Source organism: Hyaloscypha bicolor (assembly GCF_002865645.1).
Source record: "Hyaloscypha bicolor E unplaced genomic scaffold K444scaffold_182, whole genome shotgun sequence".
NCBI classification, from domain to species: Eukaryota; Fungi; Ascomycota; class Leotiomycetes; order Helotiales; family Hyaloscyphaceae; genus Hyaloscypha; species Hyaloscypha bicolor.
Window position 1 is genome coordinate 4,643,792 of NW_020194684.1, and position 14,961 is coordinate 4,658,752.

A 14,961-nucleotide genomic window follows, 5' to 3' on the forward strand; every position below is an offset into this window, starting at 1 on the left:
TCCTAAATAGTATTATACTAATAAGGATAATACTATTAATTAGGTTTTCGAAAACTAGAAGAATACTAATAAGCTTCGGAATTCTTCTTCCTATCTTAATAAGGCAGATAATAATACTATTTGGGTTAATATTCCAAAGGTAAGTTTTTTCTAATATATTTAGGTACTTGCTAATTCCTTAAAGAAATACTATAATATTTACTTTTAAGGTATTAACCTTATTATTAAGCTTACTACCGAGATTACTAAGTAGTCTATTACTAGTACTTTAAATACTAATAATATAATACTTATAGCTATTCGGGACCTGACTTTAGAAGTTCGGGCCTTCTATAAGGTATATATAGCTATTATAAGTTCCTTACTTGCTTCTCTTAATATTCTTAATACTAATATTATTATAGTATAACTATATCCCGTTAAGAGATAAGCAGATTCCGGAGAATATTAGCTAATTCTTTACCAAGTCCTAAATAGGGCTAGTATCTAGTATTCTTGCTTTGGAAATTAGAAATTTATAGGAATTAGAGTTTATTTATTTGAGATACCTATAGTTAGTTTACCTATAATAAATCTTTCTTAATCCTAAACCTTTTTCTAATAATTTAAATATAATTCTTATAAGCCTTAATAAAACCCTGGAAAATCTTTATAAATAAAAAACCCAGGGAAAAAGTATTTCTATTATTATTCCGGGCCTTTTCTTGGCTATTCAGGTTCTTTCTTTCTTTTAAATAGCCTTTTTCTTAGTAGTCCAGAATTCTTTTTAATCTTAAGAGGTTATTAAGAAATAGTTTCGGATTTTAAGCTATAGTTTTGGTTATATAATTTTAGAAGTTTTTTAGAATTTTTAAGATTAGGGAAAGTAAGTAACTAGGTATTATAATCTTTAGGCCAGGCTTTCTATTTAATTAAATACTATTACTTCTTATTTCTATTATCTTATTAGTAATTAATAATAGCTTCTACTTCCTATTCTTATTCTTTATTATTATCTGCTAATTCCGGAAGTTCTCTAAAAAGATATAGGTATGGCTCCTAATTCTTTTTTACTATATATTTTTTAAGAAAGAAAATATAAAAAGTTAGATATAAATAATTATATATACTTGGTAATTCTAACTTATATACCAAATTACTAATATATTTAAGAATTCTAAATAGACCTATAAATTTTGGCTTAAGCTTTCTTGCCTTAAGTTTAATATTCCTTATTAATAGTATTACCCAGGCTCCTTTAAAGTAGTATTTAGCTAACTAGTACTTATTATAGTAGGTTTCCCGGTTATTTTATATATAATACTATAAATCCTCAAGCTTTTTCTACTTTGCTTTAAGGGTTTCTAGCCTCCTATATATAGCTAGTATCTCTTCTATAATCCTGTCCTCAGGATTTTATAGAAGTTAAGGATAGTATCTATAATATATATAGAAAGATATATCCTATAAAACCTAATATTTTGAGTTATTATATATAAATTCCGTAAAAGATAATTTCTTAAACCAGTTATTCTTTTAGGTATTATAATAATATCTCAGGTAATATTCCAGGGCCTGGTTCTGCCTTTCTATCTAATTATCTATCTGAGGATAGTAAACTATATTTAAATATTATTTATATATTAAGTAGAAGTAGAAAGCAGACTAGAACTAGCTAGTAAATACCGTTTCTTGGTCGGAAATAATTCTATTAGGGGAGCCAAAGATCAAGAAAATATATTTCTATATAATCTTGGCAAGTTCTAGAGAGTTAATAGTCTTATAATATATAATATACCTTACTATTTTAGAGTACTAGTTAATAATTATAAGAATTATATTAAAATCGAGACCTCTTGCCGGATTCTTATATAGCGGTAGACCTGTAATAAAATCTATAAAAATCTTACTCCAGGATCTCTTAGGCTATAGTAAATTACTAAGCAGGCTATATAGCAAATACCTCTTTACCTTAATTCTCTAGTAGATATTATATTCTTAATAATAATTATAAATATCTCTTTCTATATTCTCCTAATACTAGGACCTTCTAAGAAGCTCGAGAGTCTTCTCTACTCTATAGTATCTAGCTATTAGGTTATTATAATAAAGCTTTATAACTTCTTAATATAAAGCGGGATTATTAGGTATAATAATTCTTGAATAGTATCTAAGTAGGCCCGAATTATTTTTCTAGATTTCTTTTCTCTTAGTATCTTTCTTACCAAGTTTCTGTTTTATAATATTCTAATATCGAGAATTATTTCTCTAAGCCACCTAAATAATATCCAGAAAAGATTTAGATAAAGGGGCTAGTACTATGGCTCTTTTAGTAGCCGTATATATCTATATATAGGGAATTAGGTATTTATAACTATCTAATTCAAAAACTCGGAGGACTAAGAAGTCTTTAGTTCTATTAAGTAATATAGTTATGGATATTCTTATTATCTTAGCTATAATAGTAGAGCCTTTAAGGCATTTCCCTATACCTTGCTTTTTAACTAATTTTATAGTTAAGGGATCTATAAGATAATCTATCTACTTGTTTTATAGTAAATATTTCTTCTTGGCTATTACGGATATAGTAAGTATTAAATAATACCTATTTCAAAGAGGAAACTCTTTAAATATCTATAAGAACCTCTAAATCGCAACTGCAAAAGCTTCTTTTAACTTATTCTAAAAGATTAGAAGCCAAGTTATATTAATAGAATCTTCTTTATAATTAGATCTTCTACTAGGTCCGTCTACTGGATTTGAGGCGCCTCTATAGTAAATAATATTAAAATTATATATTATAAGATATATTATCTAATATGCTTAATAACTCTCTAGATACTTTATTTTTATAAAGTATTAGAGGTTATTATAATCTGTAATAACCTTAATTATAAACCTGAATCCTTTAAAGTAATAGTACTAATACTTAAAGGCTTTAATAATTATAAGCAGCTCCCTATTATAGGTACTATAGTTATATTCGGCTCCGGAGAGTTTCCGGGACCAGAATACTACTAGATACTAGTATTTTTTTGGGCCATTACTAGAATTAACTTATTATGAAATAGTACTAGTAATTACGAATTTCGATATATCGGTTTTAATACAAATCTTCTTAGAAGAATCAAAATAGACTAGAATAGGTATTATAGTAAAAGCTTTTTTTAAAGTCTTAAAGCTTTTAGCTACTTTATCTATCTATATAAAGAGACCGGATTTCCGGTCCTTTTCTATTTCTTTTAAGAGATCTATTAAGCCTATAGTTACCTGAGAGTAATAGTAGATAAACCTGCGGTAGAAATTAGTAAATCCAAGAAATACTTAGATATTATAAAATAATTCTGGTTCTGGCTATTTAATAATACTACGGACCTATTCAGGATCCGTATAAATATCTTCTATTCTAATAAGGAAGCCCAAAAATTTGACTTCCTTAATATTAAACTCGTATTTACTAAGTTTATAAAACAGGTTATTTTTATATAGCCTAATAAGTACCTGGCGAATATAATTATGGTATTTATCCTTATTTCGGGAGTAAATAAGAATATTATTCAAATAAATAACTATGAAATAATCCAGGAGCCCTATAAGTATAGTATTAATATATATTTGAAATATAGCTAGTATATTAGCTAGCCCAAAAGGTATTATAAGATATTCAAAATAGCTATAGCAGGTCCTAAAAGCCGTCTTCTACTTATATTTTTTACGAATTCTTACCTAATAATATATATTCTTAAGATCTAGCTTTATAAAGATCTTGGCTTTTCGGAGCCGGTTAAGGGTCTTATTAATAAGAGAAAGCGGATATTAATTCTTAATTATAACTTGGTTAAGTCTATAATAATTAATATAAAGGTATAGTTCTCTATTCTTCTTGGGAATAAAAAGAATAGGCACTTTTACTAGGCTTTTACTAGGCCTTATCTAATATTTATAAAGTATATCCTATAAATATAGATATAATACTTCTAGTTAGGTCTCTAATAGATTATATAAAGGCCTATACGGGACTGTACTATCTATATTAATAGAGTATTTAATACTACTAAGATTAGGAAGTTCCAAAGCTTTATTAGAGTCAAAAATCTCTAAGAAGTCTTTATATTTATTATCCCGGAAATAGATAGGTATTTCTAAGGCCCCTTTCCGGAGGGTATTAATTTGCCGTATTAAAAACTCCTATTTAGTATTACTAGAATTATATAATAAAGCAGAGATCTAGTAACTATTACAAATATATAAAGCCTACTATTTAGGATAATTATATTTGCCTTTAGTTAAGAATAAGACTTGAGATACTAGCTTAGGGTACTAGTTAAGCTCCTTATTAAATTCTTTTAGTATTAGGATCTTAATATTATTAGGCTATATAAGTATATATGCCTATTATTTCTTAATATAGTCTATATATTATATAAGAATTACTTTATAAAATTCTATATTAAAGATAAGGCTATAAGAGCTAATATTCTTATATCTATAGAACCGGAACTTAAAAGAATATATCTTACTATAATTATCTATAATAAATACCTCAAGATTATAGGCTTAATAGACCTTGAATCTATTCCTATAAAAGATTATAAACTCTTGGTTATACTTAGCTAAGGCAGTAAAGCCCCGGCTTTAAGCCTAATTATTATTAAGAAAGTTATAGTCTAATCCGGTATTACCGAGTCTATTATATATTTCTGAGATATCTACTTCTGGCTATATTAATCTTGCTTAAATAGTTATATAAAGTAATATGCCTTTTTTATTATGGCTAAAATTATTAATATTCAAGATTTGGCCTTCCCTTTTCCCTATTCCTTAGGAGGGTCTTTTCTAGAGTACTTCTCTATAGTAATAGTATTAACCTGCTTCTATAAATACCTTAACTTTTCTATGATTTTGGCCTTATTAGGGTTCTGCTAAACCTATTTGGTATACTTGAAATACTTTATATTTCCTGAGAAATATTCTTTCTATTTATAAGTCTAATAAACTATACCTAAAGTAGAACTAGTACTTTATTAAGGCCTTAAAAAGGCCAAAGTACTACCTGAGGGTTTCTTATATAATTTTCGGAACTTATTCTTCCTTTTTTAATAGCCTTGCAAATTAGAATTCGCTAAGTCAGAGTTCTTGGGAGCAGAATTGCCTTTACTAGACTCTCCTACCTTTATTCTCCTTAATTTGAGGTAAGTAATATATTCTGCTTTCTAAGCTTTCTTAAGCTATTCGGAAACAGATATTACCTTATCTCCTAAAAGAATAAATATAAGTATCTAATAAGTCTTATAGTTAGATAAAGTAGTATTAAGAGTCCGGACCCGGTTCCTCTTAGGATATAGGTCCTGGTTAACTTCGAGACTAATTATCCGAGTATATAATTCGGTAACTATCTTACTATTTTTCTAATAAAGATCTCGGAGTTTCTTAAAGGTATCTTATTAACGGGTTTGAGATATTTGAAATATATTAGCCAAGTAGGTCTTAAATTACTCCTAATAAATCTTATATAATAGTAGGCTTTACTTTATTATAGCCTCCCAAGTATTATAAGGTTTATTCCTAAGGGTACTTATAGCAAAATTAACTCTAGAAAAGTATCTATTATAAGTTTAAGGCTAGGTCCTAAAGACTGCCTTCCAGGAGAATATGAATATCTTCTATTTCTTGAGAAACTTTCTATAATATAAGTCAGGTATCCGGATCTTAAGAAGCTTCTCTCGGTCTAAATATATCTTTAGGATATTATATAATAGCTTTTAATAGATAGTATCGAGATTACTCTTAAAGCTTATTATATTAGGAAAGAGAGTGAGTTCTAATTCCATTTCAGGAAGTTCCCTAATAAGAATTACTAAGGAAAAGAGGATAGACTTATAAATAGAGTTTCTACGAGATATAGTAAACTACAAGATATCCCTGAGAATATCCTTATATTACTCTAACTATAGGATATACTAGTTAATTATATCTACTAATTCTTGCTTTTATTAGAGCGCTTTGACTTTAGTATACAAGCCCTGTTCCGTAGCTTGGGTAATAATAACTCGGGTATTAATCTCGGTATCTTAATTATTACCGGGATTATTTCTGTTATTATTACTAGCTCTCAGAGGCTCCTAAGGGGTCCTATTAAAAGTATTAGATAAGCCTTTATTATTACTTATATCGGGATTAATCTAGTTAACTTTCTCTATAGGAATAGCTTTAGCGAGAGGTTATATATTTCGCAGATTTCGAGATATAATTACTTATTAAACTACCTTCTTTAAGGGTAGAGAGATTAGCTTATAAGGTATTTATTAATAGGTAATAAGATAATAGAATAAATTAGTATATTATAAAACTATAGTATTAAATTTAGTATAGAACTAATCTCTATCCCTCTTATAAGGTCCAGGGAAGCCCCCTCTAAATAAGAGGCCCCGATAGTATATATATAATTAGTAATTTATAAGCCTAATATATATAATATAAATAGTAGTTAGTTAGGATATTAAAGGGCTGCCGAACTCCCTGATTAATACCTATAATATCCGAGATTCGTTATATGCCCTTAAGTCACGTGTGTCCCTATATATATTACAGAAATATACTTATATTACTAATAGTAATTAGATTTCGGACTTTAATAAAACTAATAAATAAAGAATAGAGAATATAATATAATATTAGAAAATAAAATAGAAAACGAAATATTATATTTTTCTTTATTTTTTCTTTCTTATATATATTTAAGAAATTAAAGAAATATTAAATTAGAAAATATTAATTAGAAGTTTTTTATTTTATTTTATTTTTCTATTTATTATATTATTTATAACTATTATAAAAATATTAGTAATTATTTTATAAGTAGTTATTAGTATAACTATTTCTCTAGAAGTTTTATATATAGTTACGAGATACGGGACACGGGATATAAGTAATAGATAATAAGATATAAGTAATAGAATATGAGATATAAAATATAGTTATATAACCTCGTATTCTATTAGTAATTTAACTAGTAGACTAGATCCCTTTAGGCTTAGTAGATTTAGGAATTATATATTAATATTATAATACTATAATTCCTATTTCTAAATAATAACTTTACTAACCTTATATAAATAATACTTCTATAACTATATAATAATACTATATATTACTAGTAAACTAATACTAATTAGTTAATACTTATAAATTAGGAAAAATTAAGCTATACTTACCTAAGATTTGGTTACTTAAGGGTAAAGCTATTATTCTAGTTAAAGAGAAAATAATTATTAATTCTATTATCTATAATTTAGTTATATAAATAAGAAAGATACTTAATCTTACTAAGGCCTAATTATATTATATTAAAGAAGAAAATATCTATTAGTTCTATTATTTATAATTCGGTTATATAAGTAGGAAGGGTATTTAATCTTACTAAGTACTAAAATAGTTAGCTATTTAATTATCTTATTTTATTCTTATTTAACTTCTATAAAACCCTTTCAAAAACTACCTTTTTTTAAATTCCTGGAGCTCTTAAGCTTTAGAACTATTAAGTTCTTCCGGAATCTCGATATTTTACTTCTTAAATTTTACTTCCTAAATTTCTTATTATAAATAAAAATTTTATCTTAAATATAATACTTATTATAAATTACTTATTTTATAAACTACTTTTCTTTTTATAAATTTATTTTCCTTATAAACTATTATACCTTAAACTAAATATAAGCCTATAAAATATATAATAGCAAAATATACTATAATAGATAATTTCTTTATTAGATTTATCTAATCTAATTATTCTATAAATAATAATAATTTCAAGAAATTAGTAAGAAAGTAGAAATATGAAATTAACCTAAACTTTACTAAGGCAAACGAGATAACTAAGTTCTTAAATACTAAGCTATTTTAATATATTCTTTATAAAATAGTTAATAATAATCTTTGAGAGCTATTTAGATATAACTTTAAGAACTTTACTTATTAAGGAAACTTTAATAAATTTAAACTCCCGGAGATATTATATTTATATAAGACTCTTTAGTATAATAATATATTTATATAATAAAATAATAGTACTAATACTATTATAAATACCCTATATATTATTATAAAAGAAAATAAATAGTATATATAATTAAATAAGAATATATTAGTAGCTAGATTAGACTTTATTAAGAAACTAATCCTATTAGGCTTTATTACTCTTATAAAGAATAAGTACCTAGAATCTATTATCTTTAATATTTCTATATTACTATTATTTTCTTTATTACTTTCTTTACTATTATATCTTATATCTCTACTAGATTTATATATTAGTATAAAAGCTCTAGAAGTAAATAATATATTTTTACTATTATTATTACTATAACTATAACTAAATAATTCCTAATTTCCTTTAATTATAAGACTTATTAGGGAAGTTACTAAGATTTATACTAAAGAATAAAAGTATAATAGATCTAATAATAATTTTAATTATAAACTCACTATTTTCCTTAATATTTACTAATATATAGAGCTTTTATAAAAGGTACTAATACGAGCTTTTCCTATTATACTAAAGAAACTAGCTCAAGATTATTTCTATAGTAACTAGCTCTTTTAATATATATATAAAGAGGCTTATATTAATATCTATAGCTTCTTTAAAAGCTCTGGATTTAAATATCAAAATTTAGATAAGTAAAATACTATTATATTAGCTTCTATAACTACTAAATTTCCGGAAAAAATAATATTTAAGACTATTTAACTACTAATTAATAAACTATATTAACTATAATATAGTCTTATATCTAACTTATAAAATACCGAATTTCTCTATAATAAGATTATTGCCTTTTACTAAGGCTCCCGAATATATAAATATATAATCTCAGATTCTCCTATAAATCTCGGCTAGCTTATTAATAAGCTCTAGTTATCTATTATTATATATAAAAGTAAATAATAAGCTAATCCCAAAATCTTTTTTACTAATTAATAATATTACTCTCAGAACTTTCTAAGTTATTATTTCTTCGGAAATTATTAATACGAATCTAGTCATAACTTTAGAACTCGTAATAATTACTCTAAGCCCTATAATTATAATAATTATACCCTAAAGTTATGTTTTATATATAAGAAACCCGAATACTACTTATAAAAGTATATACTAGAGAAATAAGAGGCTAAGAAGGCTCGATTTAGGAATAGAAATATCTATTAGTTTAGATCCCGAAATACCTATAACTTTAATAAATACTTTAGTAATACTTATATATAATATATTATTAAAGCCAAAAGTAAAGAAAGTAATAAGAGTAGTAAGAATAAACTAGTAAATAATGCTTTTGAGGCTTTATTAGCGGAAATAGATAAAGAAGAGAAATATTACCCAGATTTCTATTTTACTTTAATTAAGAGCTTTTTAGCCGCTCCTATTACTTCTATTCTACTAATAATTATAGCTAATACTTTTATAAATAACCTTATTTCTCTTTCTCTTATATATTAAATAATAGGCAAAAATTATACCTTAAAGCCTATTAAACCCTTAATAGAAAATGCCTAGACTTTTATAATTAATAATATATTAAGATATAATACTTATTACTTTTATAAAGTTATAATTAATACTAGAGCCTCTAGATACTTAATTACTAGTTCTAATTAATTTCAAGCTCTCTAGTAAACTAATAATAGTATTAAACTTAATAAAACTACTAAAAGTTAAGTTAATATTTAGTTTAGTATTAGATTTATATCTTCTATTAGATCTATAATAGTAAGTATACTAATTAGGTAAGTATAATTCCATATTATATCTTTAAAAACTCTATTTTTACTTAGCTTAGCTAATATAAATAAGCTAGGAATCTATTTTAATAATCTTACTAATTATCTTATTACTTTTACTAGAAAATATATACCTATAATATAATATTTCAGATATTCTTTCTTACTTTAGAATATTATACTATAAGGCTTTATTTCCGAATTCTTTACTTATAACTCCTGCTTTCTTATAGAGATTAAATTATAATATTTATATTATTATTTTAGTTATCTATTTATTAGTAAGCTCTGAAATATATTAGAATAAGCAGGTTATAATATTAATATAAAAGCCCTTAAATATCTTATAAAATACTATAAGTAATACCAGAAATATAGCTAATTACCCGGATAATTTAAGTTTAACCTAAGAAATAATATTAGCTTTAATTACTCTATTATTATTAATATTTTCTATATTTCTAATAAGCCTATACTCTATATTATTAATAAAGGCACTTAATATTAAGCCGGCTAATAGCTCTAGAATATTAGTATAATATATATCTGAGATATATTTAAATAATACTAGATTAATAACTATTTAGGCCCTCCTAATTAGATTATAGCAAATACCAGAAAGCAGTTTACTAGTAAGAAATTTGCTTAGCTTGCAAATACTATAGGAACTAAGATTAAGATTATTCCTATAGAAGCTTATAACTCTATTAGAATTATAGAATATTACTATAGCCCGATTTAATATACCTATTTTATTATTATAGCTAAAGTTAATAGAATTAATAAGAATACTATACTTTAAATAGCTTTTAAAGCTATTAATAACTTTATGGAACCTAATAATATTATTCTAATTCTTTTAATTTATAGTACTTTATTTTAAATAACTAAATATAATACCTTATTACTTATTATATTATAGTAATTAGCGGTATTTAAGAAGGTAATAGTAGAAATTTAGAAGCTTTAAGCTAGGTATTAAATTACGAATACTTTAAATACCCGAAATAGTTCTAGTACTACTAATATTTATAAACTATCTCTGAATTCAAATATTCTTGTTTAATATAAAGAAAATACTAGTTAATCTAGTAATTAGAATAGATTATATAAGCTAGTAGCTATTAATAAGGAGAATTATATAGTAGCTTTATTATATAATAATACTATCTTCTATTTAACTTCTATAAAGCCCTTTTATATAGGGAATATTAAGGTTATTACTAATAGCCCCGAACCTAAACCTGTTTCCGAACCTAATAATAAGGCTAAAAGTAATACGGGGATAATTTCTCCTACTATTTCACTAAAGTATAATAGAGAATATTTTTATAAGATCCCGGATATTACGGTATTCCTATAGAATAATAAACTATATAAGAATTCCCGTTAAGTTAAAGTCGCTAGCTTCCTAAAAAAGAATATATTTAAGATTACTTCTAGATCTCAGATACTAAAGAAGATATATATTTTTAATTTCCGGTTTATTAATAAGATTAAGAATAAAGATATAGAAAAAGAGCTTAAGAAGTCGAGACTAGTTATTTAAGCTTATAATAATAGTAAGAAATATATAGTATTAATATAATTACTTATTATTTAATATATTAGCCAGAGAATTATTCTTAGTATTATTACTATAATAATAGATATTATAGAATTATATTTATATAATATCTTATAAGCTTATATCTAATTAATAATCTTACTTAATTATAATTTCTATATTAACTTATCCTATAAGCTTACTAGAGAGCTAAATCTAAAGAATAATTCTATTCTAAAGATTATAAAACTACTATATAATATACCGGAAGCTAGGAATTACTAGTTTAAGACTTATTATTTCTATTATATTAATAAGCTCTTTATAAAATAGTCGACTTATAATCCTTACTTACTTTATAGTAAATAATTCTTTGAAATTATTAGCCTTTAAACTAATAATACCCTATTTATTAGAACTAATAATTTTATAAAAGCAAAGTAACTAAAGCTTTATAAGGCTAAGTTCTTAGCTAAGAAATATAAATTCCTTACTTTTAATTATAATTTCAAATTTAATAAAAGTATTATTTATATAAATATTACTAGAATTACCCTTATATAGGAATACTAATATAAGAACCTCCAAATTATTTCTATAAAAAATACTACTACTATAAGTAATAGGAGTACTATTTATTAAAATCTCTCTATTAAGAACTAATATATTACCTAATATATAAGAGAAATATATATTATATTAGTCTATTAACTAGAAGCTTTATATAACCTATTAATTACTACTTAAGTTATTAAATCCTCGGAAACTAATATAAAGGCACTTAATAAGCATATTTAATAGTAAATTAAGAATACTATTAGAGAACTAAGATTCGTAAAGCTAGTAAAGAAGTTCTTATATTTAATTATTTTTATAAATACTTTATTTATAAATAATAGAGATCTCTTCTCCCAAATTAGATATATTCTAGTTCTAGTAAATAGAACTAGATATACTAATATTATTTACTAGTTCTCTACTAAATACAAGAAAGTTACTAGAAGTATTCTAGCTTCGGAACTCTATAATATGACTTACGGTTTTAATATGGGCGCTTTAGTTAAATCTATAATTAATAAAGTACTAGAAATAGAACTACTACTAGTTATTTATACGGATTCGAAGTTATTATATAAATGCCTCGTTAAATTAGGTACTATTCGAGAGAAACGCCTAATAATTAATATAATATACCTCTGCCAGGCATATAAATAATAAGAAATCGCGAAAGTCAAGTGAATTAAGGGAAAATCAAATCCTGCCAATTCTATAATAAAATCGAAGCTAACGAATATCCTCAAGTACCTAATTAATACGAATATTATATAATTAGATATAGAGGAATGGGTCGAGTGCGAATAGGGCAGAAAATAGATATATAGGATAGGAGGATATTATAGGAGGGGAAGTCACGTGCAAAAGGCCGCGGCCTTTAGTATATAATTAAAACCTCAGAAGCAATATGGATATATAGAGCGTTTGGGAAATCTGGCACTAGGCCGGATTAGGGAATTTGCATGCAATTAGAGGGAGATACTATTTTTCGTATTTTTAGAGAGTTTCTAGTATTGGTATAGCTATTTCTCTAGGAGTTACGTATATAGTTACGGGATACGGGATACGGGATATAGGTAATGGGTAATAGGACATGGGTAATGAGATATGGGATACGGGATATGGTTATATAACCTCGCATCCTATTAGTAACTTAACTAGTAGACTAGACCCCTTTAGGCTTAGCAGATTTAGGGATCGCATATTAATACTATAATATTATAATTCCTACTTCTGAATAATAACTTTACTAACCTTATATAAATAGTACTTCTATAACTATATAATAATGCCATATATTACTAGTAAACTAATAATAGTATTTATAATATTAGAATAATATTAAATTACTATTATATAAATAATAGTTATAAATTTAAGTATTCTTATTTTATAAAGAAATAAATAAGCTTTTATATCTTATTCTCTAACTAATATTATTATATAATATATACTAGTATATAAATCTAATAGAAATATAAAATATAATAATAGAAAAAATAATAGAAAAGATAATAATAATATAGAAATATTAAAAATAATAGATTCTAAATATTTATTTTTTATAAAAATAATAAAATCTAATAAAATTAGTTCTTTTATAAAATCTAATCTAGTTACTAATATATTTTTATTTAATTATATATATTATATTTTTTTTTAATAATAATAAATAAAGTATTTATAATAATATTAGTATTATTATTTTATTATATTAAAAGGTTTTATATAAATATTATATTTTTATAAGTTTAAGTTTATTAAAATCCTTTTAATAAATAAAATTCTTAAAATTATATCTAGATAGTTTCTAGAAATTATTATTAATTATTTTATAGAAAATATATTAAAATAATTTAATATTTAGAAATTTTATTATTTTATTATTTTATTTATTCTAATAATATTTAGATTAATTTTTAATTTTTAATTTTATTAATTTCTTAAAATTATTATTATTTATTATTATATATTTTATTATTATATATTTTATTATTATATATTTTATTATTATATATTTTATTATTATATATTTTATTATTATATATTTTATTTTATTATTATATATTTTATTATTATAATATTTTATTATTATATATTTTATTATTATATATTTATTATTATATATTTTATTATTATATATTTTATTATTATATATTTTATTATTATATATTTTATTATTATATATTTTATTATTATATATTTTATTATTATATATTTTATTATTATATATTTTATTATTATATATTTTATAAACTTATATCTAGTTTAAAATAAGAAATTTAGGAAATAAAATATCGAGATTTCGAAATAATTTAATAATTTTAAAGTTTAAAAGTTTTAGAAATTTAATTAAAAAAATAGTTTTTAAAAGAATTTTATAAAAGTTAAATAAAAATAAAATAAAATAATTAAATAGCTAATTATTTTAATATTTAGTAAAATTAAATATCTTTTTTATTTATATAATTAAATTATAAATAATAGAATTAATAAATATTTCTTCTTTTTAATTAATATAATTAAATATTTTTCTTATTTATATAATAAATTATAAATAATAGAATTAATAAATATTTCTTCTTTTAATATAATATAATTAAATATTTTTCTTATTTATATAACTATATTATAAATAATAGAATTAATAATTATTTTTTCTTTGATTTAAATAATAGCTTTATTTCTAAATAATTAAATCTTGGATAAATATAGCTTAATTCTTTCTAATTTATAAATACTAATTAATTAATATTAATTTACTAGAAATATATAATATTATTATATAATTATAAAATACTATTTATATAAGTTAGTAAAGTAATTACTATTTAGAAATAAGAATTATAGTATTATAATATTAATATATAATCCTAAAATCTATTAAGCCTAATAAAAACTAGTTACTAGTTAAATTATTTATATAATATAAAGTTATATAATTATTATTTATTACTTATATTCTATTATTTAATTATTTTTATATTATATAACTATTAATAATTATAACTATACTAATAATAAATTATAAATAATATTAAAATTTAATTAATAAATATTTTTATTTTTATTTATTTTTATTTTATAATTATATTAATTATAAT